This window comes from Triticum aestivum, chromosome 7D, assembly GCF_018294505.1.
Source record: "Triticum aestivum cultivar Chinese Spring chromosome 7D, IWGSC CS RefSeq v2.1, whole genome shotgun sequence".
In the NCBI taxonomy this organism is placed as follows: domain Eukaryota; kingdom Viridiplantae; phylum Streptophyta; class Magnoliopsida; order Poales; family Poaceae; genus Triticum; species Triticum aestivum.
Genome location: NC_057814.1, coordinates 229,161,984 through 229,186,854, shown reverse-complemented (window position 1 = coordinate 229,186,854; position 24,871 = coordinate 229,161,984).

Sequence of the window (24,871 nt, the reverse complement as noted above, 5' to 3'; positions counted from 1 at the left end):
CAGCTCATTTGGAGTTGTGCAGAATAGGTGGCCTGACGTAGCTTTTCCAGGTCCAGATTTCCAGCTGCCAGAATTCTCCCTCTTGGTGTGTTCCTTTTAAATATGAGAGAAAAGGCACTAGAATTACTCCAAAAAGCATTATTATGGATAAAAACATTATAAATAACAGAAAGGAAACATGATGCAAAATGGACGTATCAACTCCCCCAAGCTTAGACCTCGCTTGTCCTCAAGCGAAAACCGAAATCGAAAAACATGTCCACATGCTTTGAGAGAGAGGTGTCGATAAAAACAAAATACGGACATAGAAGCATCATGTTGATTATTGTAACAGCAAAAAAATTAAACATAATACTTTTATCATAAAACTTGCATCATATACTTCCCATGAATAAGTAACAGTTCATCACATAATCGAAGTATGAAGCAAAAACTCTATTAGAAACCAACAAACTATGTTCTTAGTCAACTTTGCAACTACAATTCATCATCTTTTCCGAAAGAGTCATGTGTCGAATCTTTTTAAGCAAGTTCACATACTCAACAATCATATAGTCTTCTATGATTGCTAACACTCACCTTTTACCTATGAGAAAAATGTTTCAACCGGACACATAGAAAGATAGGGGCTTATAGTTTCGCCTCCCAACATACTCACCTCAAGGGTGATGTCAACAATAATAACTCATGCTATCTATATTCAACTGAACATATGTGCCTAGATCTTTCCTCACCACATGATGCTTGCCAAAAGAGAAAATAAAAAGGAATATAAGGAAAACTTTTGACTCTTTGCATAAAAGTAAATACATAAAAGTAAAAGATAGGCCCTTCGCAGAGGGAAGCAGAGGTTGCCATGCGCTTAATTGTTTTCATGCTCAACCCCCTAGTGCAACAGAACGTCACGTTGTATTGCCCCTTAAGATGACAACCTTTATTATTCAGTATGTCGCTTTTATTCTTTGTCATCCAAGTTCGTACAACGCTCAATTTTCTCTTACACTAAATGATCTCACATATTTAGAAGCAATTTTTATTGCCTTTTTGCACCGATGAAAACTTACTTGAGGGATCTTGCTCAATCCGTAGGTAGGTATGGTGGACACTTGAAAAAAGATTTGGGTTTAAGGGTTTTTGGATGCACAAGTAGTATCACTACTTAGTGCGGAATTTTTGGCTAGCAAAGATAGGGGGCAAACATCACATGTTGAAGGATCTATGACAATATGACTTCTATGTGAATATAAACAAACATAAACCATTAAGTTGTCTTCCTTGTCCAACGTCAACAATTTTGGCATATAATATTTTGATGAGGGCTCACAATCACAAAAGATTTCTAGGATAGTATATCTATATGTGAATCTTCTCTTCCCTTATTAATTCTTTCATGAGTTGCATCATCGACTAATGCTATGTTTGTCAATCCCTAATAAAATTTTCTTACTTATACTTTTCCTTATGTGGTGCTATCACCTACCATAGGATTAGTATATAATCTTATTGATTTATTTCCTTTCCTTTATTTACTTTCTTTTCTCTTTTTCTTTCTTATTTCTTTTCTTTATTTTATTTGCAGCATGAAAGTAAAGAAAGCAAAAACTCAAACTAACTTTATTATATAACTTGCACATGATTACAATGATAGATCACTAAGTAAACTCTCAAATAAGAAAGGATCGAACTAAACTTTATTTCATCTAAAAGCAAATGATCGAACTAAGATAAGTAAAAGCAAAAAGATAGTGGGATGATACAATACCGGGGCACCTCCCCCAAGCTTGGCGGAAGCCAAGGGGAGTGCCCATACCCGATACTCAATTCTCCTTTTGGTGGTGAAGAAGGTGATGGTGGTGATGAAGAGGGTAATAGAGGTGGTGAGAAGATAGGGGATTTGCCCTTTGCTTCCTTCAGCTTCTGACTGATAGTAAAATTCTCCATCATCAACTCGCAATTATCTATCTCGAGTTTTATTATCCTCTTGCATAACGCATCCATGCTTTCGTTTTTGAAACAGGGAGGAATCGATTCATCTTCATCCTCTTCGGAGGTCCAGCTGTAGTGCTTCTCATCCCCATAGGACTTGCTGCGGTGAGATCAGCAACATAGCTCTCTCCTTTGGAATCTGGAGATGACATATTTTCATATCTATGCAGAAAGCAGCAAGAAAGAGAACACAGGATTTTCTCCGTGATACGATGGTTAAAAAGTTCGTGAAGTACATATAGATTTTTTTATCTTGGAGCACAAGCATATGGAAGAAAAACGGAGTACGGAAGGTGTCCCAGGTGGGCACAACCCACCTTGCCTGGCGCGCCCTGGTGTCTTGTGCCCACCAGGGGACGCTTCCTGGAAGTTTCTTTATTTCGGAAATTCTAAAATATTCCAAAACTGATAAAAAATATTTTTGCGGATCTTTTGGAGTCTGTTTACTTACAGTATCACGTACCTCTTTATTTTCACGATTCTGGAGTGTTCCGGTAGGACTCTTTTATGTGTTCTTCCGGTGTCAAAGTTTGGATAATATTACTTTCAACATTGATAGGCGTACCTGAGATATAATGCTTTATTCGTTGCCCATTGACAACCTTCGGGTTAGTACCTTTGGAGTTATTTATTTTGATGGCTCCAGACCGGTAAACCTCCTCGATGATGTATGGGCCTTCCCATTTCGAGAGGAGCTTTCCTGCAAAAAAATCTAAAACGAGAGTTGTACAGAAAAACATATTCTCCAACTTTAAACTCACACTTTTGGATTCTTTTGTCATGCCATCTTTTTTACTTTTTCTTTGAATAACATTGCATTTTCATAAGCTTGAGTTCTCCATTCATCTAAGGAGCTTATATCAAATAACCTCTTTTCACCAGCAAGTTTGAAATCATAGTTGAGTTCTTTAACTGCCCAATATGCTTCATGTTCTAACTCAAGAGGCGAATGACAAGCTTTTCCATAAACCATTTTATAAGGAGACATACCCATAGGATTTTTATATGCTGTTCTATAACCCCAAAGTGCATCATCTAATTTCTTAGACCAACTCTTCCTGGACCTATTAACGGTCTTTTGCAAAATTGATTTTATTTCTCTATTGCTAAGTTCAACTTGACCACTAGACTGAGGATGATAGGGTGATGCAATTCTGTGGTTAACATCATACTTAGCAAGCATCTTACGGAAAGCACCATGAATAAAGTGTGAACAACCATCAGTCATTAAATATCTAGGGACTCCAAACCTTGGGAAAATAACTTCCTTAAGCATTTTAATAGAGGTGTTGTGATCAGCACTACTAGTTGGAATAGCTTCTACCCATTTAGTAACATAATCAACAGCAACCAAAATATGTGTATACCCATTAGAGGGAGGAAAAGGTCCCATGTAATCAAATCCCCAAACATCAAATGGTTCAACAGCAAGTGAATAATTCATAGGCATTTCTTGACGCTTACCGATAATACCTATTCTTTGACATTCATCACAAGAAGAGACAAACTTACGGGCATCCTTGAAGAGAGTAGGCCAATAAAATCCAGATTGCAATACCTTGTGAGCAGTTCTATCTCCAGCATGATGCCCTTAATAAGCCTCGGAGTGACATTTCCGTAGGATTTGTCCCTGTTCATGCTCAGGTACACAACGTCTAATAATACCATCTACTCCTTCTTTATAAAGATGTGAGTCATCCCAAAAGTAATGTCTTAAATCATAGAAGAATTTTTTCTTTTGTTGGTATGTAAAGCTAGGTGGTAAATATTTAGCAACAATGTAATTAGCATAGTCAGCATACCAAGGAGTACCATGAGAAACATTTATTGCAGCTAACTATTCATCAGGAAAACTATCATCAATAGGTAGTGGGTCATCAAGCACATTTTCAAACCTAGACTAGTTATCAGCTACTGGATTCTCAGCTCCTTTTCTATCAATGATATGTAAATCAAATTCTTGTAACAAGAGAACCCAACGAATAAGTCTAGGTTAGCACCTTTCTTTTCCATAAGATATTTAATAGCAGCATGGTCTGTGTGAACAGTTACTTTGGAATCAACAATATAAGGTCTAAATTTATCACCAGCAAACACCACTGCTAAGAATTCTTTTTCAGTAGTAGCATAATTTCTTTGAGCACTGTTTAGAGTTTTACTTGCATAATGAATAACATTCAGTTTCTTATCAACTCTTTGTCCTAGAACAACACCAACAACATAATCACTAGCATCACACATAATTTCAAAAGGCAAGTTCCAATCAGGTGGTTGAATAATAGGTGCAGATATTAAGGCCTTTTTGAGTGTTCCAAAGGCTTCAAGACAATCATCATCAAAAACAAAAGGAATATCCTTTTGCAAAAGATTAGTAAGAGGCCTGGAAATTTTAGAAAAGTCTTTGATGAATCTCCTATAGAAACTGGCATGACCTAGGAAACTAAGAATACCTTTGATGTCCTTAGGACATGACATTTTCTCAATAGCATCAACCTTAGCTTGGTCTACTTCAATACCTCTTTCAGAAATTTTATGACCCAAGACAATGCCTTCTTAACCATAAAGTAGCACTTCTCCCAATTCAAGACAAGACTTTTTTGTTCACATCTCTGCAAAACTCGCTCAAGATTGCTTAAACAATCATCAAAAGACTTCCCATAAAAAGAAAAGTCATCCATGAAAACCTCAACAATCTTTTCACAAAAATCAAAGAATATAGCAGTCATACATCTTTGAAAGGTAGCAGGTGCATTGCATAAACCAAAAGGCATACGTCTATAAGCATAGGTTTCAAAGGGACAAGTAAAAGTGGTCTTTTCTTGATCAGGTTGAGAAACAGGTATTTGTGAAAAGCCAGAATATCCATCTAGGAAGCAAAAGTGTGTGTGCTTAGATAATCTTTCAAGCATTTGATCAATAAAAGGCAAAGGGTAATGATCTTTTCTAGTTGCTTTGTTTAATTTTCTATAATCAATTACCATTCTATAACATGTAACAATTCTTTGTGGAATAAGTTCATTCTTATCATTAGGAACAACAGTAATACCTCCTTTCTTAGGGACACAATGAATAGGACTTACCCATCTACTGTCAGCTATAGGATAGATTATACCTGCTTCCAGAAGTTTTAAGATTTTCGTTCTTACCACTTCCTTCATTTTTGGATTCAACCGACGTTGGTGATCAACAACGGGTTTAGCATCAGGTTCCATATTAATTTTGTTCTGACATAGAGTGGGACTAATGCCCTTTAAATCATCAAGAGTATATCCAATAGCAGCCCGGTGCTTCCTTAGAACTTTCAATAGTCTTTCTTCTTCATGTCCTGAAAGGTTGGCACTAATAATAACAGGATATATTTTCTTTTCATCAAGATAAGCATATTTCAAAGTGTCTGGCAATTGTTTTAATTCAAACACAGGGTCACCTTTAGGTGGAGGAGGACCTCCAAGAGTTTCAATAGGCAAATTGTGTTTAAGTAGAGGACGTTGTTCAAAGAAAACTTTATTTATTTCATTTCTTTCATGCATATGTAAATCATTTTCATGATCTAGCAAACATTGTTCTAAAGGATCAGTAGGTGGAACAGCAATAGAAGCAATACCAATCAATTCATCCTTACTAGGCAATTCTTTTTCATGATGATTTCTACTAAACTTGGAAAATTTAAACTCATGAGACCCATCACCAAAGCTAACACCAACAGTTTGTTTCTTACAGTCTATCTTAGCATTAACGGAATTCAAGAAAGGTCTACCAAAGATAATGGGACAAAAGTCATCTTGTGGGGAACCAAGAACAAGAAAATTAGTAGGGTATTTAATTTTCCCACACAAGACTTCAACATCTCTAATAAACCCAAATGGTGATATGGTGTCTCTATTAGCAAGTTTAATAGTAACATCTATGTCTTCTAACTCAGCAGGTGCTATGTCTTTCATAATTTCTTCATATAAAGTGTAAGGAATAGCACTCACACTAGCACCCATGTCACATAAACCATGATAACAGTGATCTCCTATTTTAACTGAAATAACAGGCATGCCAACAACAGGTCTATGTTTATCTCTTTTATCAGGTTTAGCAATTCTAGCAGCTTCTTCATAGAAGTAAATAACATGCTGCTACCTCTTGAGCATGCGTTGGTTTTCCCTTGAAGAGGAAAGGGTGATGCAGCAAAGTAGCATAAGTATTTCCCTCAGTTTTTGAGAACCAAGGTATCAATCCAGTAGGAGGCTACACGCAAGTCGCCTTGTACCTGCACAAACAATCAAGAACCTTGCAACCAACGCGATAAAGGGGTTGTCAATCCCTTCACGGCCACTTGCAAAAGTGAGATCTGATAGAGATAATAAGATAAATATTTTTGGTATTTTTGTTGTATAGATTGAAAAGTAAAGATTGCAAAATAAACAATGATAGAAATAGCTAGTTGACGGGAAAATAATATGATGGAAAATAGACCCGGGGGCCATAGGTTTCACTAGTGGCTTCTCTCAAGATAGCAAATTCTACGGTGGGTGAACAAATTACCGTCGAGCAATTGATAGAAAAGCGCATAGTTATGAGAATATCTAGGCATGATCATGTACATAGGCATCACGTCCGTGAAAAGTAGACCGAAACGATTCTGCATCTACTACTATTACTCCACACATCGACCGCTATCCAGCATGCATCTAAAGTATTAAGTTCATAAGAACAGAGTAACGCATTAAGCAAGATGACATGATGTAGAGGGATAAACTCAAGCAATATGATATAAACCCCATCTTTTTATCCTCCATGGCAACAATACAATACGTGCCTTGCTGCCCCTGCTATCACTGGGAAAGGACACCGCAAGATTGAACCCAAAGCTAAGCACTTCTCCCATTGCAAGAAAGATCAATCTGGTAGGCCAAACCAAACTGATAATTTGAAGAGACTTGAAACGATATTTAAATCATGCATATAAGAATTCAGAGAAGAATCAAATATTGTTCATAGATAATCTTGATCATAAACCCACAATTCATCGGATCTCAACAAACATACCGCAAAAAGAATTACATCGAATAGATCTCCAAGAGAATCGAGGAGAACTTTGTATTGAGATCCAAAGAGAGAGAAGAAGCCATCTAGCAAATAACTATGGACTCGAAGGTATGTGGTAAACTACTCACACATCATCGGAGAGGCCATGGTGTTGATGTATAAGCCCTCCATGATCGATTCCCCCTCCGGCAGAGCGCCGGAAAAGGCCCCAAGATGAGATCTCATGGGTACAGAAGGCTGCCGCGGTGGAAAAAGGGTTTCGTGGTGCTCCTGGATGTTTTCAGGGTATATGAGTATATATACAAGCGAAAGAAGTAGGTCGGTGGAGCCACGAGGGTGGGGGCGCGCCTACCCCCCTGGGCGCGCCCTCCTACCTCATGGCCGCCTTGTTGCTTCCTTGACGTCCACTCCAAGTCTCCTCGATTGCGTTTGTTCCAAAAAGATCCACGCGAAGGTTTCATTCCGTTTGGATTCCGTTTGATATTCCTTTTCTACGAAACACTGAAATAGGCAAAAAAAAACAGCAATTTGCACTGGGCCTTCGGTTAATAGGTTAGTCCCAAAATAATATAAAAGTGCATAATAAAGCCCATTAAACATCCAAAACAGATAATATAATAGCATGGAACAATCAAAAATTATAGATACGTTGGAGACGTATCACATGCCCATCCATATCTTCTTCCAAGAGATCTTTAACCATAGCAATACTAGGTTCAACTTTAATTTGTTCATCAGGTTTAGGTGTTCTAATATAGCTTTTGTTAACCACAGTTGAAACTTTAGCATGTTCCTTTATCCTAACAGGGAAAGGTGGTTTCTCAATATAAGCAGAAGGAACAACTGGATCAACATAGTATAGTTTCTTCTTTAACGGGTACTGGTCCTTTAATTTCTTCTTTAATAGGTGGGTGATATTTAAACCACTTCTCCTTAGGGAGTTCAACATGAGTAGAAAATGATTCACAAAAGGAGGCTACTATCTCAGAGTCAAGTCCATATTTAGTGCTAAACTTTTGAAAAGCATCAGTATCCATAAAAGATTTAACACAATCATACTTAAGTTTAATACCTGACTCTTTACCTTCGTCGAGTTCCCAATCTTCAGAGTTGTGTTTAATTATTTCCAAAAGTTCCCACCGTAATTCAATAGTCGTCTTCATAAATGAACCAGCACAAGAAGTATCAAGCATGGTTTGATCATTACGAGAAAGCCGAGCATAAAAATTCGGAATAATAATTTCTCTTGAGAGCTCATGATTGGGGCATGAATATAACATTGACTTAAGCCTCCCCCAAGCTAGAGCGATACTTTCTCCTTCACGAGGCCAAAAATTATATATATAATTCCGATCATGATGAACTAGATGCATAGGATAATTTTTTTGGTGGAACTCCAATTTCAAACGATTCCAATTCCATGATCCAATATCATCGCATAGCCTATACCATGCCAATGCTTTTCCCTTCAAAGATAAAGGGAAGACCTTTTTCATCACTTCATCCCTGGGTAAACCTGCAAGCTTAAACAATCCACAAATTTGTTTCACATATATCAAGTGCATATCAGGATGTTCGGTTCCATCTCCTGCATAAGGATTAGCTAGCAGTTGTTCTATCATACCGGCAGGAATTTCATATTCAATATTTTCAGTAGGTGCAGTAGGTTGAGGGGTAGCTAATTGTGCTTCCGGACGAGGTGAAGATACCCCGAACAAACCCCTCAAAGGATTGTTTTCCATAGTAACAAGTGACAATAATTTCAGCACACTATATAAATGTTTCCTTACCAAATTCCACTTACCAAAGGCGCTTCACTCCCCGGCAATGGCGCCTAAAAATAGCCTTGATGACCCACAAGTATAGGGGATCAATTTTAGCTCTTTTTGATAAGTAAGAGTGTCGAACCCAACGAGGAGCAGAAGGAAATGACAAGTAGTTTTCAGTAAGGTAATGTCTACAAGTGCTGAAATTGTAAGTAGCGGAGTAGTTTGATAGCAAGAAAATTTGTAACGAGCAAGTAATGATACTAGTAACAAAAGTGCAGCAAGGTAGCCCAATCCTTTTGAGGCAAAGGACAGGCCAAAACGGTCTCTTATGATAAGCAAAGCGCTCTTGAGGGTACACAGGAATTTCATCTAGTCACTTTCATCATGTTGGTTTGATTTGTGTTTGCTACTTTGATAATTTGATATGTGGGTGGACCGGTGCTTAGGTGCTGTTCTTACTTGAACAAACCTCCTACTTATGATTAACCCTCCCACAAGCACCCGCAACTATGAGAAAAGTATTAAGAATAAATTCTAACCATAGCATTAAACTTTTGGATCCAAACGATCCCTTACGAAATAGCGCATAAACTGGGGTTTAAGCTTCTGTCACTCTCGCAACCCACCATCTATTTGCTACTCCAAAATGCATTCCCTTAGGCCCAAATATGGTGAAGTGTCATGTAGTCGACGTTCACATGACACCACTAAGGGAATAACAACATACATACTATCAAAATATCGAACACATATCAAGTTCACATGATTACTTGCAACATGATTTCTCCCGTGACCTCAAGAACAAAAGTAACTACTCACAAATGATAAACATGCTCATGATAAGAGGGGTATTAAATAGCATAATGGATCTGAACATATAATCTTCCACCAAATAAACCATATAGTAATCAACTACAAGATGTAATCAACACTAGTAGTCACCCACAAGCACAAATCTATAGTTCCGGTAACAAGATTGACCACAAGAGATGAACTAGGGTTTGAGAGGAGATTGTGCTATTGAAGATGTTGATGGAGATTGCCCTCCCCAAGATGGGAGAGTTGTTGGTGATGATGATGAAGATGATTTCCCCCTCCGGGAGGGAAGTTCCCAAGGTGGAATCGCTCCGCCGGAGGGCAAAAGTGCTCTTGCCCAAGTTCCGCCTCGAGATGGCGGCGCTCCGTCCCGAAAGTCTCCTGCTTATTTTTTCTAGGTCAAAATGACTTATATACCAAAAGATGGGCACCGGAGGTGGGCCGAGGAGGCCACAACCCACCAGAGCGCGCCTAGGGGGCCTGGCGCGCCCAAGTGGGTTGTGCCCACCTGGTGGCCCCCCTCTGGTGTTTATTGGCTCCAATATTACTCAAATAATTCATAAAAATTCTCCATAAAGTTTCAGCTCATTTGGAGTTGTGCAGAATAGGTGGCCTGGCGTAGCTTTTCTAGGTCCAGATTTCCAGCTGCCAGAATTCTCCCTCTTGGTGTGTTCCTTGTAAATTATGAGAGAAAAGGCATTAGAATTACTCGAAAGCAGTATTATGGATAAAAACATTATAAATAACAGCAAGGAAACATGATGCAAAATGGACGTATCACATCGCCATGTGATTTAACACCAATAGTTCACATCACCATGTGATTAGTTCACATCGCCATGTGACTAATACCCAAAGGGTTTTACTAGAGTCAATAATCTAGTTCACATCGCTATGTGATTAACACCCAAAGAGTACTAAGGTGTGATCATGTTTTGCTTGTGAGAGAAGCTTAGTCAATGGGTCTGTCACATTCAGAGCTGTATGTATTTTGCAAATTTTCCATGTCTACAATGCTCTGCATGGAGCTACTCTAGCTAATTGCTCCCACTTTCAATATGTATCCAGATTGAGACTCGGAGTCATCCGGATCGGTGTAGAAGCTTGCATCGGCGTAACTCTTTACGACGAGCTCTTTTATCACCTCCATAACCCAGAAATATTTCCTTAGTCCTCTGAGGATAATTTTGACCGCTGTCCAGTGATCTACTCCTAGATCACTATTGTACTCCCTTACCAAAACCATGCTAAGGTATACAATAGGTCTGGTACACATCATAGCATACTTTATAGAACCTATGACTAAGGCATAGGGAATGACTTCTCATTCTCTTTCTATTTTCTGTCGTGGTCGGGTTTTGAGTTTTTACTCAACTTCACACCTTGCAACACAGGTAAGAACTCCTTCTTTGACTATTCCATTTTGAACTACTTCAAAATCTTGTCAAGGTATGTACTCGTTGAAAAAACTTATCAAGCGTCTTGATCTATCTCTATAGATCTTGATGCTCAATATGTAAGCAGCTACACCGAGGTCTTTCTTTGAAAAACTCCTTTCAAACACTCCTTTATGCTTTATAGAAAATTTTACATCATTTCTGATCAACAATATGTCATTCACATATATTTATCAGAAAGGTTGTAGTGCTCCCACTCACTTTCTTGTAAATACAGGCTTCCCCGCAAGTCTGCATGAAACTATATGCTTTGATCAACTCATCAAAGCATATATTCCAACTCCGAGATGCTTGCACGAGTCCATAGATAGATCACTCGAGCTCGCACACTTTGTTAGCACCTTTAGGATTGACAAAACCTTCGTGTTGCATCATATACAACTCTTCTTTAAGAAATCCATTAAGGAATGTCGTTTTGACATCCATTTGCTAGATTTTATAAAATGTGGCAATTGCTAACATGATTCGGACAGACTTAAGCATCGCTACAAGTGAGAAAATCTCATCGTAGTCAACACCTTGAACTTGTCGAAAACCTTTTGCGCAATTCGAGCTTTGTAGATAGTAACACTACTATCAGCGTTTGTCTTCCTCTTGAAGATCCATTTATTCTCAATGGCTTTCCGACCATTGGGAAGTCAACCAAAGTCCACACTTTGTTCTTCACACATGGATCCCATCTGAGATTTAATGGCCTCAAGCCATTTTGCGGAATCTGGGCTCATCATCGCTTCCTCATAGTTCGTAGGTTCATCATGGTCTAGTAACATGACTTCCAGAACAGGATTACCGTACCACTCTGGTGCAGACCGTACTCTGGTTGACCTACGAGGTTCGGTAGTAACTTGATCTGAAGTTTCATGATCATCATCATTAACTTCCTCACTAATTGGTGTAGGCATCACTGGAACTGATTTCTGTGATGAACCATTTTCCAGTTCGAGAGAAGGTACAACTACCTCATCAAGTTCTACTTTCCTCCCTCTCACTTCTTTCGTGAGAAACTAATTCTCCAGAAATGATCCATTCTTAGTAACACATGTCTTGCCTTCGGATCTGTGATAGAAGGTGTACCCAATAGTTTCTTTGGGTATCCTATGAAGACACACTTCCCCGATTTGCGTTCGAGCTTATCAGGTTGAAGCTTTCTTCACATAAGCATCGCAGCCCCAAACTTTAAGAAACGACAGCTTAGGTTTCTTGCCAAACCACAGTTCATACGGTGTCGTCTCAACGGATTTAGATGGTGCCCTATTTAACGTGAATGCAGCTGTCTCTAATGCATAACCCCAAAACGATAATGGTAAATCGGTAAGAGACATCATAGATCGCACCATATCTAATAAAGTACGGTTACGATGTCCTGACACACCATTACGCTGTGGTGTTCCAGGTGGCGTGAGTTGTGAAACTATTCCACATTGTTTTAAATGAAGGCCAAACTCGTAACACAAATATTCGCCTCTGCGATCAGATCGTAGAATATCTTCTTGTTACGATGATTCTCAACTTCACTATGAAATTCTTTGAACTTTTCAAATGTTCCAGACTTGTATTTCATTAAGTAGATATACCCATATCTGCTCAAATCATTTGTGAAGGTCAGAAAATAACGATACCCGCCGCGAGCCTCAACACTCATAGGACCGCATACATCGGTATATATTATTTACAATAAGTCAGTGGCTCGCTGCATTGTTCCGGAGAACGGAGTCTTAGTCATCTTGCCCATGAGGCGTGGTTCGCAAGCATCAAGTGATTAATAATCAAGTGATTCCAAAAGCCCACCAGCATGGAGTTTCTTCATGCGTTTTACACCAATATGACCTAAACGGCAGTGCCACAAATAAGTTGCACTATCATTATTAACCTTGCATCTTTTGGCTTCAATATTATGAATATGTGTATCACTACAATCGAGATTCAATAAACCATTCACCTTGGGTGTATGACCACAAAAGGTTTTATTCATGTAAACAGAATAACAATTATTATTTGACTTAAATGAATAACCTTATTGCAATAAACATGATCCAATCATATCATGCTCAACTCAAACACCAAATAACATTTATTTTAGGTTCAACACTAATCCCGAAGGTAAAGGGAGTGTGCGATGGTGATCTTATCAACCTTGGAATCACTTCCAACACACATTGTCACCTTGCCCTCAACTAGTCTCTGTTCATTTTATAACTCATGTTTCAAGTTACTAATCATAGCAACTGAACCAGTATCAAATACCTAGGGGCTACTATGCATACTAGTAAAGTACACATCAATAACATGTATATCATATATACTTTTGTTCACTTTGTCATCCTTCTTATCCGCCAAGTATTTGGGGCAGTTCCACTTCCAGTGACCATTCCCTTTGCAGTAGAAGCACTTAGTTTCAAGCTTGGGTCTAGCTTTGGGCTTCTTCATGGGAGTGGCAACTTGCTTGTCATTCTTCTTGAAGTTCCATTTCTTTCCCTTGCCCTTTATGCTAATACTACCCAAGGTGAATGGCCACTGTTCATGATAAATTAAAGTTCAATTAATCATATTACTTAAAAACTCCCACTTAGATAGACATCCCTCTAGTCATCTAAATGATCACGTGATCCATATCAACTAAACCATGTCCGATCATCACGTGAGATGGAGTAGCTTTCAATGGTGAACATCACTATGTTGATCATATCTACTATATGATTCACGTTCGACCTTTCGGTCTCAGTGTTCCGAGGCCATATCTTCATATGCTAGGCTCCTCAAGTTTAACCCGAGTATTCTGCATGTGCAAAACTGGCTTGCACCCATTGTATGTGAACGTAGAGCTTATCACACCCGATCATCACATGGTGTCTCAGCACGAAGAACTGTCGCAACGGTGCATATTCAGGGAGAACACTTATACCTTGAAATTTTAGTAAGGGATCATCTCATAATGCTACCGTCGTACTAAGCAAAATAAGATGCATAAAAGATAAACATCACATGCAATCAAAATATGTGACATGATATGGCCATCATCATCTTGTGCCATTGATCTCCATCTCCAAAGTACCGTCATGATCTCCATCGTCACCGACATGACACCATGATCTCCATCATCTTGATCTTTATCAACGTGTCGTCACATGGTCGTCTCGCCAACTATTGCTATCGCATAGTGATAAAGTAAAGCAATTATATGGCGCTTGCATCTTATGCAATAAAGAGACAACCATAAGGCTCCTTCCAGTTGCCGATAACTTTAACAAAACATGATCATCTCATACAACAATTTATATCACATCACGTCTTGACCATATCACATCACAACATGCCCTGCAAAAACAAGTTAGACGTCCTCTACTTTGTTGTTGCAAGTTTTACGTGGCTGCTACGGGCTTCTAGCAAGAACCGTTCTTACCAACGCATCAAAACCACAATGATTTTTCGTCAAGTGTGATGTTTTAACCTTCAAGAAGGACCGGGCATAGTCAAACTCGATTCAACTAAAGTTGGAGAAACAGACACCCGCCAGCCACCTGTGTGCAAAGCACGTCTGTAGAACCAGTCTCATGAACGTGGTCATGTAATGTCGGTCCAGGCTGCTTCATCCAACAATATCGCCGAATCAAAGTAAGACATTGCTGGTAAGCAGTATGACTATTATCGCCCACAACTCTTTGTGTTCTACTCGTTCATATAACATCTACGCATAGACCTGGCTCTGATACCACCGTTGGGGAACGCAGTATTTCAAAAAATTTACCTACGATCACGCAAGATCTATCTAGGAGATGCATAGCAATGAGCGGGGAGAGTGTGTCCATGTACCCTCGTAGACCGAAAGCGAAAGCATTTAGTAACGCGGTTGATGTAGTCGAACGTCTTCGCGATCCAACCGATCCAAGCACCAAACGTACGGCACCTCCGTGTTCACCACACGTTCAGCTCGATGACGTCCCTCGAACTCTTGATCCCGTTGAGGCCGAGGGAGAGTTCCGTCAGCACGACAGCGTGGCGACGGTGATGATGAAGTTACTAGCACAGGGCTCCGCGTAAGCACTACGACGATATGATCGAGGTGTGTAACTTTGGAGGGGGGCACCGCACACGGCTAAGAGAAGACTTGGTGTGTGTTCTAGGGGTACCCTCCCCACGTATATAAAGGAGGGAGAGGGAGGGAGGCAGCCTAGGGCACGCCCAAGTAGGAGGAATCCTACTTGGGCCCCTAGTCCAATTCGGCCCCCTTACCATATTTGGACAAGGGGGAAAGGAAGGAGGGGGAGGGGAAGGAAGTAGGAGTCCTACTTCATACTTTCCTGTTCATCCTCTCCTTTCTCTTTCTCCTCACGTGCCTGGCCCTATAGGGGGCGCACCAGCCCCTTGTGGGCTGGTGTGTTCCCTTACTTGGCCCATTAAGCCCATATCTTTGCCGGGGGTTGCCCGGAACCCCTTCCGGTGACCCGGTATCACCCGGAACACTTCCGGTGTCCAAATACCATTGTCCTATATATGAATCTTTACCTCTCGACCATTCCGAGATTCCTCGTCATGTCCGTGATCTCATCCGGGACTCCGAACAAACTTCGGTCATCAAATCACATAACTCATAATACAAATCGTCATCGAACGTTAAGCGTGCGGACCCTACAGGTTCAAGAATTATGTAGACATGATCGAGACACATCTCCGGTCAATAACCAATAGAGGAACCTGGATGCTCATATTGGCTCCTACATATTCTACGAAGATCTTTATCGGTCAAACTGCATAATAACATACGTTGTTCCCTTTGTCATCGGTATGTTACTTGCCCGAGATTCGATCGTCGGTATCATCATACCTAGTTCAATCTCGTTACTGGCAAGTATCTTTACTCGTTCCGTAATGCATCATCCCGTGACTAACTCATTAGTCACATTGCGTGCAAGGCTTATAGTGATGTGCATTACCGAGAGGGCCCAGAGATACCTCTCTGATACACGGAGTGAAAAATCCTAATCTCGATCTATGCCAACCCAACAAACATCTTCGGAGACATCTGTAGAGCATCTTTATAATCACCCAATTACGTTGTGATGTTTGATAGCACACAAGGTGTTCCTCCGGTATTCGGTAGTTGCATAATCTCATAGTCAGAGGAACATGTATAAGTCATGACGGAAGCAATAGCAATAAAACTAAATGATCATTATGCTAAGCTAACGGATGGGTCTTGTCCATCACATCATTCTCTAATGATGTGATCCCAATCATCAAATGACAACACATGTCTATGGTCAGGAAACATAACCATTTATGATTAACGAGCTAGTCAAGTAGAGGCATACTAGGGACACTCTGTTTTGTCCATGTATTCACACATGTACTAAGTTTCCGGTTAATACAATTCTAGCATGAATAATAAACATTTATCATGATATAAGGAAATATAAATAACAACTTTATTATTGCCTCTAGGGCATATTTCCTTCAGTCTCCCACTTGCACTAGAGTCAACAATCTAGTTCACATCGTGATGACCCACAAGTATAGGGGATCAGTTGTAGCTCTTTTTGATAAGTAAGAGTGTCGAACCCAACGAGGAGCAGAAGGAAATGACAAGTAGTTTTTAGTAAGGTAATGTCTGCAAGTGCTGAAATTGTAAGTAGCAGAGTAGTTTGATAGCAAGATAATTTGTAACGAGCAAGTAACGATAATAGTAACAAAAGTGCAGCAAGGTAGCCTAATCCTTTTGAGGCAAAGGACAGGCCAAAACGGTCTCTTATGATAAGCAAAGCATTCTTGAGGGTACACGGGAATTTCATCTAGTCACTTTCATCATGTTGGTTTGATTTGTGTTCGCTACTTTGATAATTTGATATGTGGGTGGACCGGTGCTTAGGTGTTGTTCTTACTTGAAAAAACCTCCTACTTGAGTCCAGAAACACCAGATCCAATCTAGACACCATCACGGATGGGGTTCACCACCTCCATTTGTGCCTCTCCGATGATGCGTGAGTAGTTCTTTGTAGACCTTCGGGTCCGTAGTTAGTAGCTAGATGGCTTCCTCTCTCTCGCTGAATTCTCAATACAATGGTCTCTTGGAGATCCATATGATGTAACTCTTGTTGCGGGGTGTTTGTTGGGATCGGATGAACTTTGAGTTTATGATGAGATCTATCTTTTTATATCCATGAAAATATTTGAGTTTCTTTGATCTCATTTATGCATGATTGTTTATATCCTCGTATTTCTTCTCTGATATTTGGGTTTTGTTTGGCCAACTTGATCTATTTATCTTGCAATGGGAAGAGGTGCTTTGTAGTGGGTTCGATCTTACGGTGCTTGATCCCAGTGACAGAAGGGGAACCGACACGTATGTATCGTTGCTACTAAGGATAAAACAATGGGGTCTATCTCTACATAGATAGATCTTGTCTACATCATGTCATCATTCTTATTGCATTACTCTGTTTCTCTATGAACTTAATACACTAGATGCATGCTGGATAGCGGTCGATGTGTGGAGTAATAGTAGTAGATGCAGGCAGGAGTCGGTCTACTAATCTTGGACGTGATGCCTATGTAATGATCATTGCCTGGATATCGTCATGATTATTTGAAGTTCTATCAATTGCCCAACAGTAATTTGTTCACCCACCATTTGCTATTTTTCTCGAGAGAAGCCACTAGTGAAACCTACGGCCCCCGGGTCTCTTTCTCATATTATTTGCCTTTGCGATCTACTTTTCCTTTGCTTTTATTTTCAGATCTATTAAACCAAAAATACAAAAATACCTTGCTGCAATTTATTCTTATTTATTTTATTTGGCGTTCGTTCTATCAATGTACTACAATTTTATCTCACGTCCATTTGCCTATCTTGAGGCACCACTACCCGAAAGGGATTAACAACCCCTTTTACACGTCGGGTTGCAAGTAGTTGTTATTTGTGTGCAGGTGTTGTTTACGTTGTGTTGCTTGGTTCTCCTACTGGTTCGATAACCTTGGTCTCATCACTGAGGGAAATACCTACCGCTGATGTGCTGCATCATCCCTTCCTCTTTGGGGAAATACCGACGTAGCTTCAAGCCGCATCAGCCATAGCAAGCATTCAAACTACTTAGAACTCTAAGAATTCAACATGCAAGCTCATCTACAGCAGCACCAAGAGTAGATAATTATTCAAAATATAAACCACTAAAACAAAAACTAATTGGATAAACGGTGGAGTCACATACCAAGCAACAATCCCCCAAAACAGTTTCGGAAACGGAGCTTCGAGCAAACAGATCGAAATCCGCGGGTTTGAGAGCAAGAACACGGGAGAGAGAGAGAGAGAGAGAGAGAGAGAGAGCAATGGAGAATTTTTTTCTGGAGGTAGGTGATGATGTGGTGTGAAGGGATAAGTCAGGGGTCCCACGTGGGGACCACAACCCACCAGGGCGCGCCTGGGGGTCCTGGCGCGCCCAGGTGGGTTGTGCCCACCTGGTGCACCTCCCTCCGATATTATTTGCACCAGAAATTCTTAAATATTCACAAAAAATCGTGTTAAATTTTCAAAGCATTCTGAGAACTTTTATTTTTGGGTCATTTTTTATTGCACGGGAAATTCAGAAAACAGACAAAACATGGCATTTTATTTTATATAACTAGTAAAAACAGAAAACAAAAGGTAGGGACAGAAGGTAGTGGTTACTAAATTCATCAACTTCATACCTCTAAAAAATGATCCATTAATAAGGTTGATCAAGTCTTATTAACAACCATTTTTGATTAGCATGAAACTGAAGAACTTTCGTAAATCACTAAGTTACCTCAACGGGGATATGAATGTCCCCAACAATAAGCATTTCATATTTCTTTTTGACAGGGAGAGGTAGTTGAAAACTTCCAATAATGATTGTCGTAGATTTTTCAATAACATTAATATTATTCACTTGGAATTGCTTCTTCGGAAAGTGCACCGTATGCTCATTACCATTGATATGAAATGTGACCTTGCTTTTATTGCAATCAATAACAGCCCCTACAGTATTCAAGAAGGGTCTACCAAGGATAATTGACATGTTGTCGTCCTCGGGCATCTCAATTATAACAAAGTCAGTCAAAATAGTAACATTAGCAACAACAACGGGCACATCCTCACAGATACCGATAGGTATGGCAGTTGATTTGTCAGCCATTTGCAAAGATATTTCAGTAGGTGTGAGTTTATTCAAATCAAGTCTTTTATATAAAGAGAAAGGCATGACACTAACACCAGCTCCCAAATCACATAAAGCAGTTTTCACATAGTTTGTTTTGATGGAGCGAGGTATAGTTGGTATTCCTGGATCTCCAAGTTTTTTAGGTACTCCATCTTTAAATGTATAATTAGCAAGCATAGTGGAGATTTCAGCTTCCGGTATTTTTCTCTTATTAGTGATGATGTCTTTCATATACTTTCCATAAGGAGGCATTTCCAAGATATCAGTCGAGTACGCAAAAAGACTAGCCTCAGCATTTCAGCAAAGCATTCAAATTCTTCATCATCTTTCGTTTTAGTTGACTTAGGTGGAAAGTGCATAGGTTGTTGAACCCACGGTTCTCTTTCTTTACCGTGTTTTCTAGCAATGAAGTCTCTTTTATCATATCATTTATTTTTGGGTTGTGGGTTATCAAGATCAACAGGTGGTTCTATCTCAACATCATTGTCTGGTTCTTTATTATTTGTTTGAGTATCTTCATGAACCTGATCATTATCTTTTTCATTATCAGAAGGAAAGTGTTCATTACCAGACCGAGTTTCAGTATCAGAGATAAAAGTTTCATTATCATTATTAGGAGGGTTTTCTACTCCAGGTTCACTAGAAGCATGCAAAGTCCTATCATTTTTCTTTTTATTTTTCTTTCTAGAAGGACTAAGTGCACTAGTGTTATTTCTTTGTGAGTCTTGTTCAATTCTTTTTGGGTGTCCCTCGGGATAAATTGGTTCCTGAGTCATTTTACCTCCTCTAGTTGCTACTCTCACAGCAAAGTCGTTTATATTATTGTTCATTTCATCAAGCAATTCTCTTTGTGATTTAGCAACTTGTTCTAACTGAGTTTGAACCATAGAAGCATGTTTTCCAACACCTCTAACATCATTTGAGATTCTAAATAACAAGTCACTCAAGCGAGCAATCATATCAGAATTGTATTTCAATTGTTTCATAACATTTGCATTGAAGTGATCTTGTTTTCTAATGTAGTTTTCAAACTCATAAAGGCATTGGCTAGGGTGCATATTGTGAGGATTGTCATTATCATTGAACTTCATTAGAGAATTTACCTCTACCACATTAGGCAGTGGTGGTGCATTAAGCTCATGTATTTCTTTAATAGGAGGTAAATTTTTAACATCCTCAGCTTTAATACCTTTTTCCTTCATAGATTTCTTTGCCTCTTGCATATCTTCTGGATTGAGATATAATATACCCCTCTTCTTCGGAGTGGGTTTGGGTGGTGGTTCAGGAAGAGTCCAATCATCATAATTTTTCAATATGTTATTCAATAATTCTTCGGCTTGCCCAACAGTTTGTTTCCTAAAAACACAACTAGCACAACTATCTAGGAAATCCCTAGAAGCATCGGTTAGTCCATTATAGAAAATATCAAGTATTTCATTTTTCTTAAGAGGATGATCAGGCAAAGCATAAGTAATTGGCAAAGCCTCCCCCAAGCTTGTGGGAGACTCTCTTCTTTAGTTCGCACAAAGTTAAATATTTCCTGTAAAGCAGCTTGTTTCTTATGAGCAGGGAAATATTTTTCGAAGAAGTAATAAATCGTATCCTGGGGACTACGCACACAACCAGAAGCAAGATTATTGTACCAAGCCTTAGCATCACCCTTTAATGAGAACGAAAATAATTTGAGAATAAAGTAATAGCGAGTCTTCTCATCATGAGTAAAAAGGGTGGCTATGTCATTCAACTTAGTAAGATGTGCCACAACAGTTTCAGTTTCATAACCATGGAAAGGATCAGATTCAACCAAAGTAATTAACTCCGGGTCGACAGAGAATTCATAATCCTTATCATCGATGAAGATAGATGAAGTAGAAAACTTAGGATCATATTTCATCCTGGCATTCAGAGATTTTTCTTTATACTTGCATAATAATTTCTCTAGATCATCTCTATCCTTACAAGCAAGAATATCTCTAGTTGTCTCCTCATTCATAACATAACCTTCCGGTACCTTAGGCAATTCATATCTAGGAAGGCTATTTCTAGCATGTGTTTTAGGAGTTTCAGTTTCAAGCTCATCATCAGATTCAATAAGATCATGTTGTATTACTCTAGCAATTTGTTCATCAAGAAAATCACCAAGTGGCATATCATTATCATCAAGCAAGGTACTAGCATCATCATAAGTATCGTTCATAGCAGAAGTAGCATCATCAATAACTTGTGACATATCAGGATTAATAGCATGTGGTGGTGGTGCAAGTTTACTTATAACAGAAGGTGAATCTAAAGCAGAACTGGATGGCAGTTCCTTACCTCCCCTCGTCTTAGAGGGATAAATCTTAGTCTTAGCATCCTTTAGATTCTTCATAGTGATAAATTGATAATAATCCCAAGTGACTCAACAAATATAGCTATGCACCCCGGCAACAGCGCCAGAAAAAGGTCTTGATAACCCACAAGTATAGGGGATCGCAACAGTTTTCGAGGGTAGAGTATTCAACCCAAATTTATAGATTCGATAAAAGGGGAGCCAAAGAATATTCGAATGTATTAGCAGCTGAGTTGTAAATTCAACCACACCTGGAGATTAATTATCTGCAGCAACGTGATCAGTAGCAAAGTAATATGATAGTTTTGATAATAGTGACAGCAGTAATAGTAACAGTAACAATGATAGCAGTTGTTTTGTAACAAGTGCAACAGTAATGATACCAGTAACTTAGCAAGAACAATATAAGATAAATTCGTAGGCATTGGTGTAACACCCCCAGTGTCATGCTATAGTAATCCCCTGTTAATGGTGCCATGTCATCACATTACTGTTGCTAATCTTCACTTGATCCAAAATCACCATTCAAATTCAAATCCAATCTAAAGTAAAAAAATCATATTTGTCAGACATGAAATCTAAAATGTTCATCTTGTGCCAAATAATCCCATAACTAATATTGGTAGTGAACCAACATTTTCACAAAGTGTTTAATTGCACTAAATTAGCTAAAACAATGCTTATAACTTTTGTTTAAATGCTTTTTAATGTGTAAAAATGCTAACCTCTTTTATTTAAGTGCTAAACTAATTGTGGCAGTAGCCTAAAACATGATGATATTTTAGGTGTAAGTTTTATAATTTATAAAACTGTTTTGGTTCTGAAAAGTTTTGGAAAACAGAAAAGTTTTCAAAAGAAAAAAAACTAAAAGAAAAAGAAGAGGTGAGAGTGAGAGAAACACCCTCGGCTAATTGGGCCAACCAGCCCAGCCGGCCAGCCCACTGGCCCATCCGGCCCCACTCCCTCCCCATAACCCCCACCGACAGGAAACCCTAACCCCCCAGCGCCCCCACTTCCCTCGGTCCCCTCTCTCTCTCGCTCGGTTCCCCTCCCCCTCGGTCTGGATCAGGGGGCGCACGCCGCTCGCCCCCGACACCATCGTCGGACCTCCCCGCCTCACGCCGGTGCCCCGCCGCCACTGGATCGCCCTCGCTGCCATTCGCCGGGTCGCCCGCCACCTCGTCGGCGCCGCCTCCATGTCGAACTGCGTCGTCCTCGCCCCCGCCGCGCCGGACTGCCCCATCCCCACCTCTCCTTCGCCGGTCCTCCTCGCGCCTCGCCGCCCTCTTCTCGTCAACGGGGGTGAGCTCCCCGTCAGACCCCGTCCATCTCCCCCCTCCGAACGTTGCGCCCCACGCTATCCCGTCACCGCGCCCGCCTCTGCGTGGCCGCACCTCGTCGCGGCTCCCGCAAGCCCGCGCGCGCCTCGCCCGTGTGCGCCCGCCGCCTGGGCCGGTGCTCACCACTGCCACCGCCTCCACTTGCGGATCGCGTTGTTCCGACCACCGCCGGCTCCAACCGCTCGCACTAGTGGGGCGGCGCGTCGTGCACCTCATTTAGGTGGCGGCCACCGCCCGTTCGGTCGCCGGAGTGCGTCTCCGGTGGGCCGCCGTGCCCTCTGTTGGTCGCCGACGTGCACCAGCACGCGCACGCGTTAGAACCCAGCCAGTGTCTTATGACGCGTGGGCCCGAGTCATTAACTGCACTAATCCAACCACTAACTCCCACTGTAATCGAACCCCACCGCGCTAATTAGACCTTGCTAAATTAAAACTCTGTTTAATACTACAGCAAATGACATGTGGGACCTGCTGACTAATGAGTAAACTTAAAACAATATTAGTTAGTTTCAGTTAAAGTTTCTGTCTATGACAGGTTGGCCCCACTTGTCAGTGGACCGGTCAACAGTCACGGTTGACTGCTGACTCCGCGGTTGACCAAGTCAACTGTCCCCACCTCTCAGCCCCTATTACACTCTGTTGTGTACACATGCTGGGTGCACTTAGCAATTTAACTATTTATTTTGAAATAATAATAAATTTAGAAAATGATTTAAAACTTTAAAAATTAATATAAAATAATCCGTAACTCGGATGGAAAAACTTTGTACATGAAAGTTGCTCAGAACGACGAGACGGATCCGGATACGTAGTCCGCTCGTCCGCCACACATCCCTAGCGTAGCAAACACGCAACTTTCCCCTCCGGTTCATCTGTCCGAAAACGTCAAACACCGGGGTTACTTTCCCGGATGTTTCCCCCTTTCACCAGTATCGCTTACTACCGCGTTAGGTCACCCCTAGCACCGTGTATTGCCATGTTACGCTTTGTGATGCTTTGATTGCTCTGTTATTTATTGTGTTCCCCCTCCATTACTTCTTTTCGGTAGAACCCGAGGCTGCCGGCGAAACCCAGTACGACTACGGTGTTGACAACCCCTCCTTGCCAGAGCAACCAGGCAAGCCCCCCTTTGATCATCCCGATATCGCCCATTCCATTCTCTCATGCTTGCATTAGATTTTGCTAATGTTATTGTTTGCTCCTATTCTGATGCATAGCCTGCTTTTGTAACCTGCTCTTTGTTACCTACCTGCTTATCCTAAACTGCTTAGTATAGGTTTGTTAGTGATCCATCAGTGACCCCCACCTTGTCCTTGTTGCCCCTGCTTCATCATTGAAGACCCGATCAACGGGATCGAAGACCAGGCCCCGGCACCGCACATCACTTTCCCCTTAGTTGCTCGACACTACTAGGTTACTATCGAGTGCCGAGGGTGAGACCTCTACAGCACTTCTGATGTTAACCCTGTAGTGTAGCTATTCGGTCGTGGTCATCGAGGGTGATTCCGCCTTAACCACTTCCGATACGACTCTGTCGTGCAACCCCTCAAGTGTGAACCTCGGGGGTGGTTCCTCTTACGTTCACCTTGATGATTACATCGAGTGGAATCCACCGGGGGTGATTCCTCGGGTTTTCCCCTTGATGTTTGGACACACGGTTACTATGGTTACTATGACCTTACACCGAACCATGTTACTAAAGACGGGTCGACCCTGAGGGGTACCCGTGCGAGCATAATTGCGAGTGGTGCGGAGTCGGGTTGACCTGGAAGGTGCCCGCGAGATAATTACGAGGCGTGGCCGGGCATTCCTAGCCCTTGCCGCAAGTCCTCGAGACGGGGCGACAGGGTCACATTTTCGTGAGTCTCTGCTTGTTACCGCGCGTTCCTAATCCACTACGATTTGGATATTTGATCCGAGGGGCCTCTGGCCTGATAGCACTAACCATCACGTGGGCATAGTA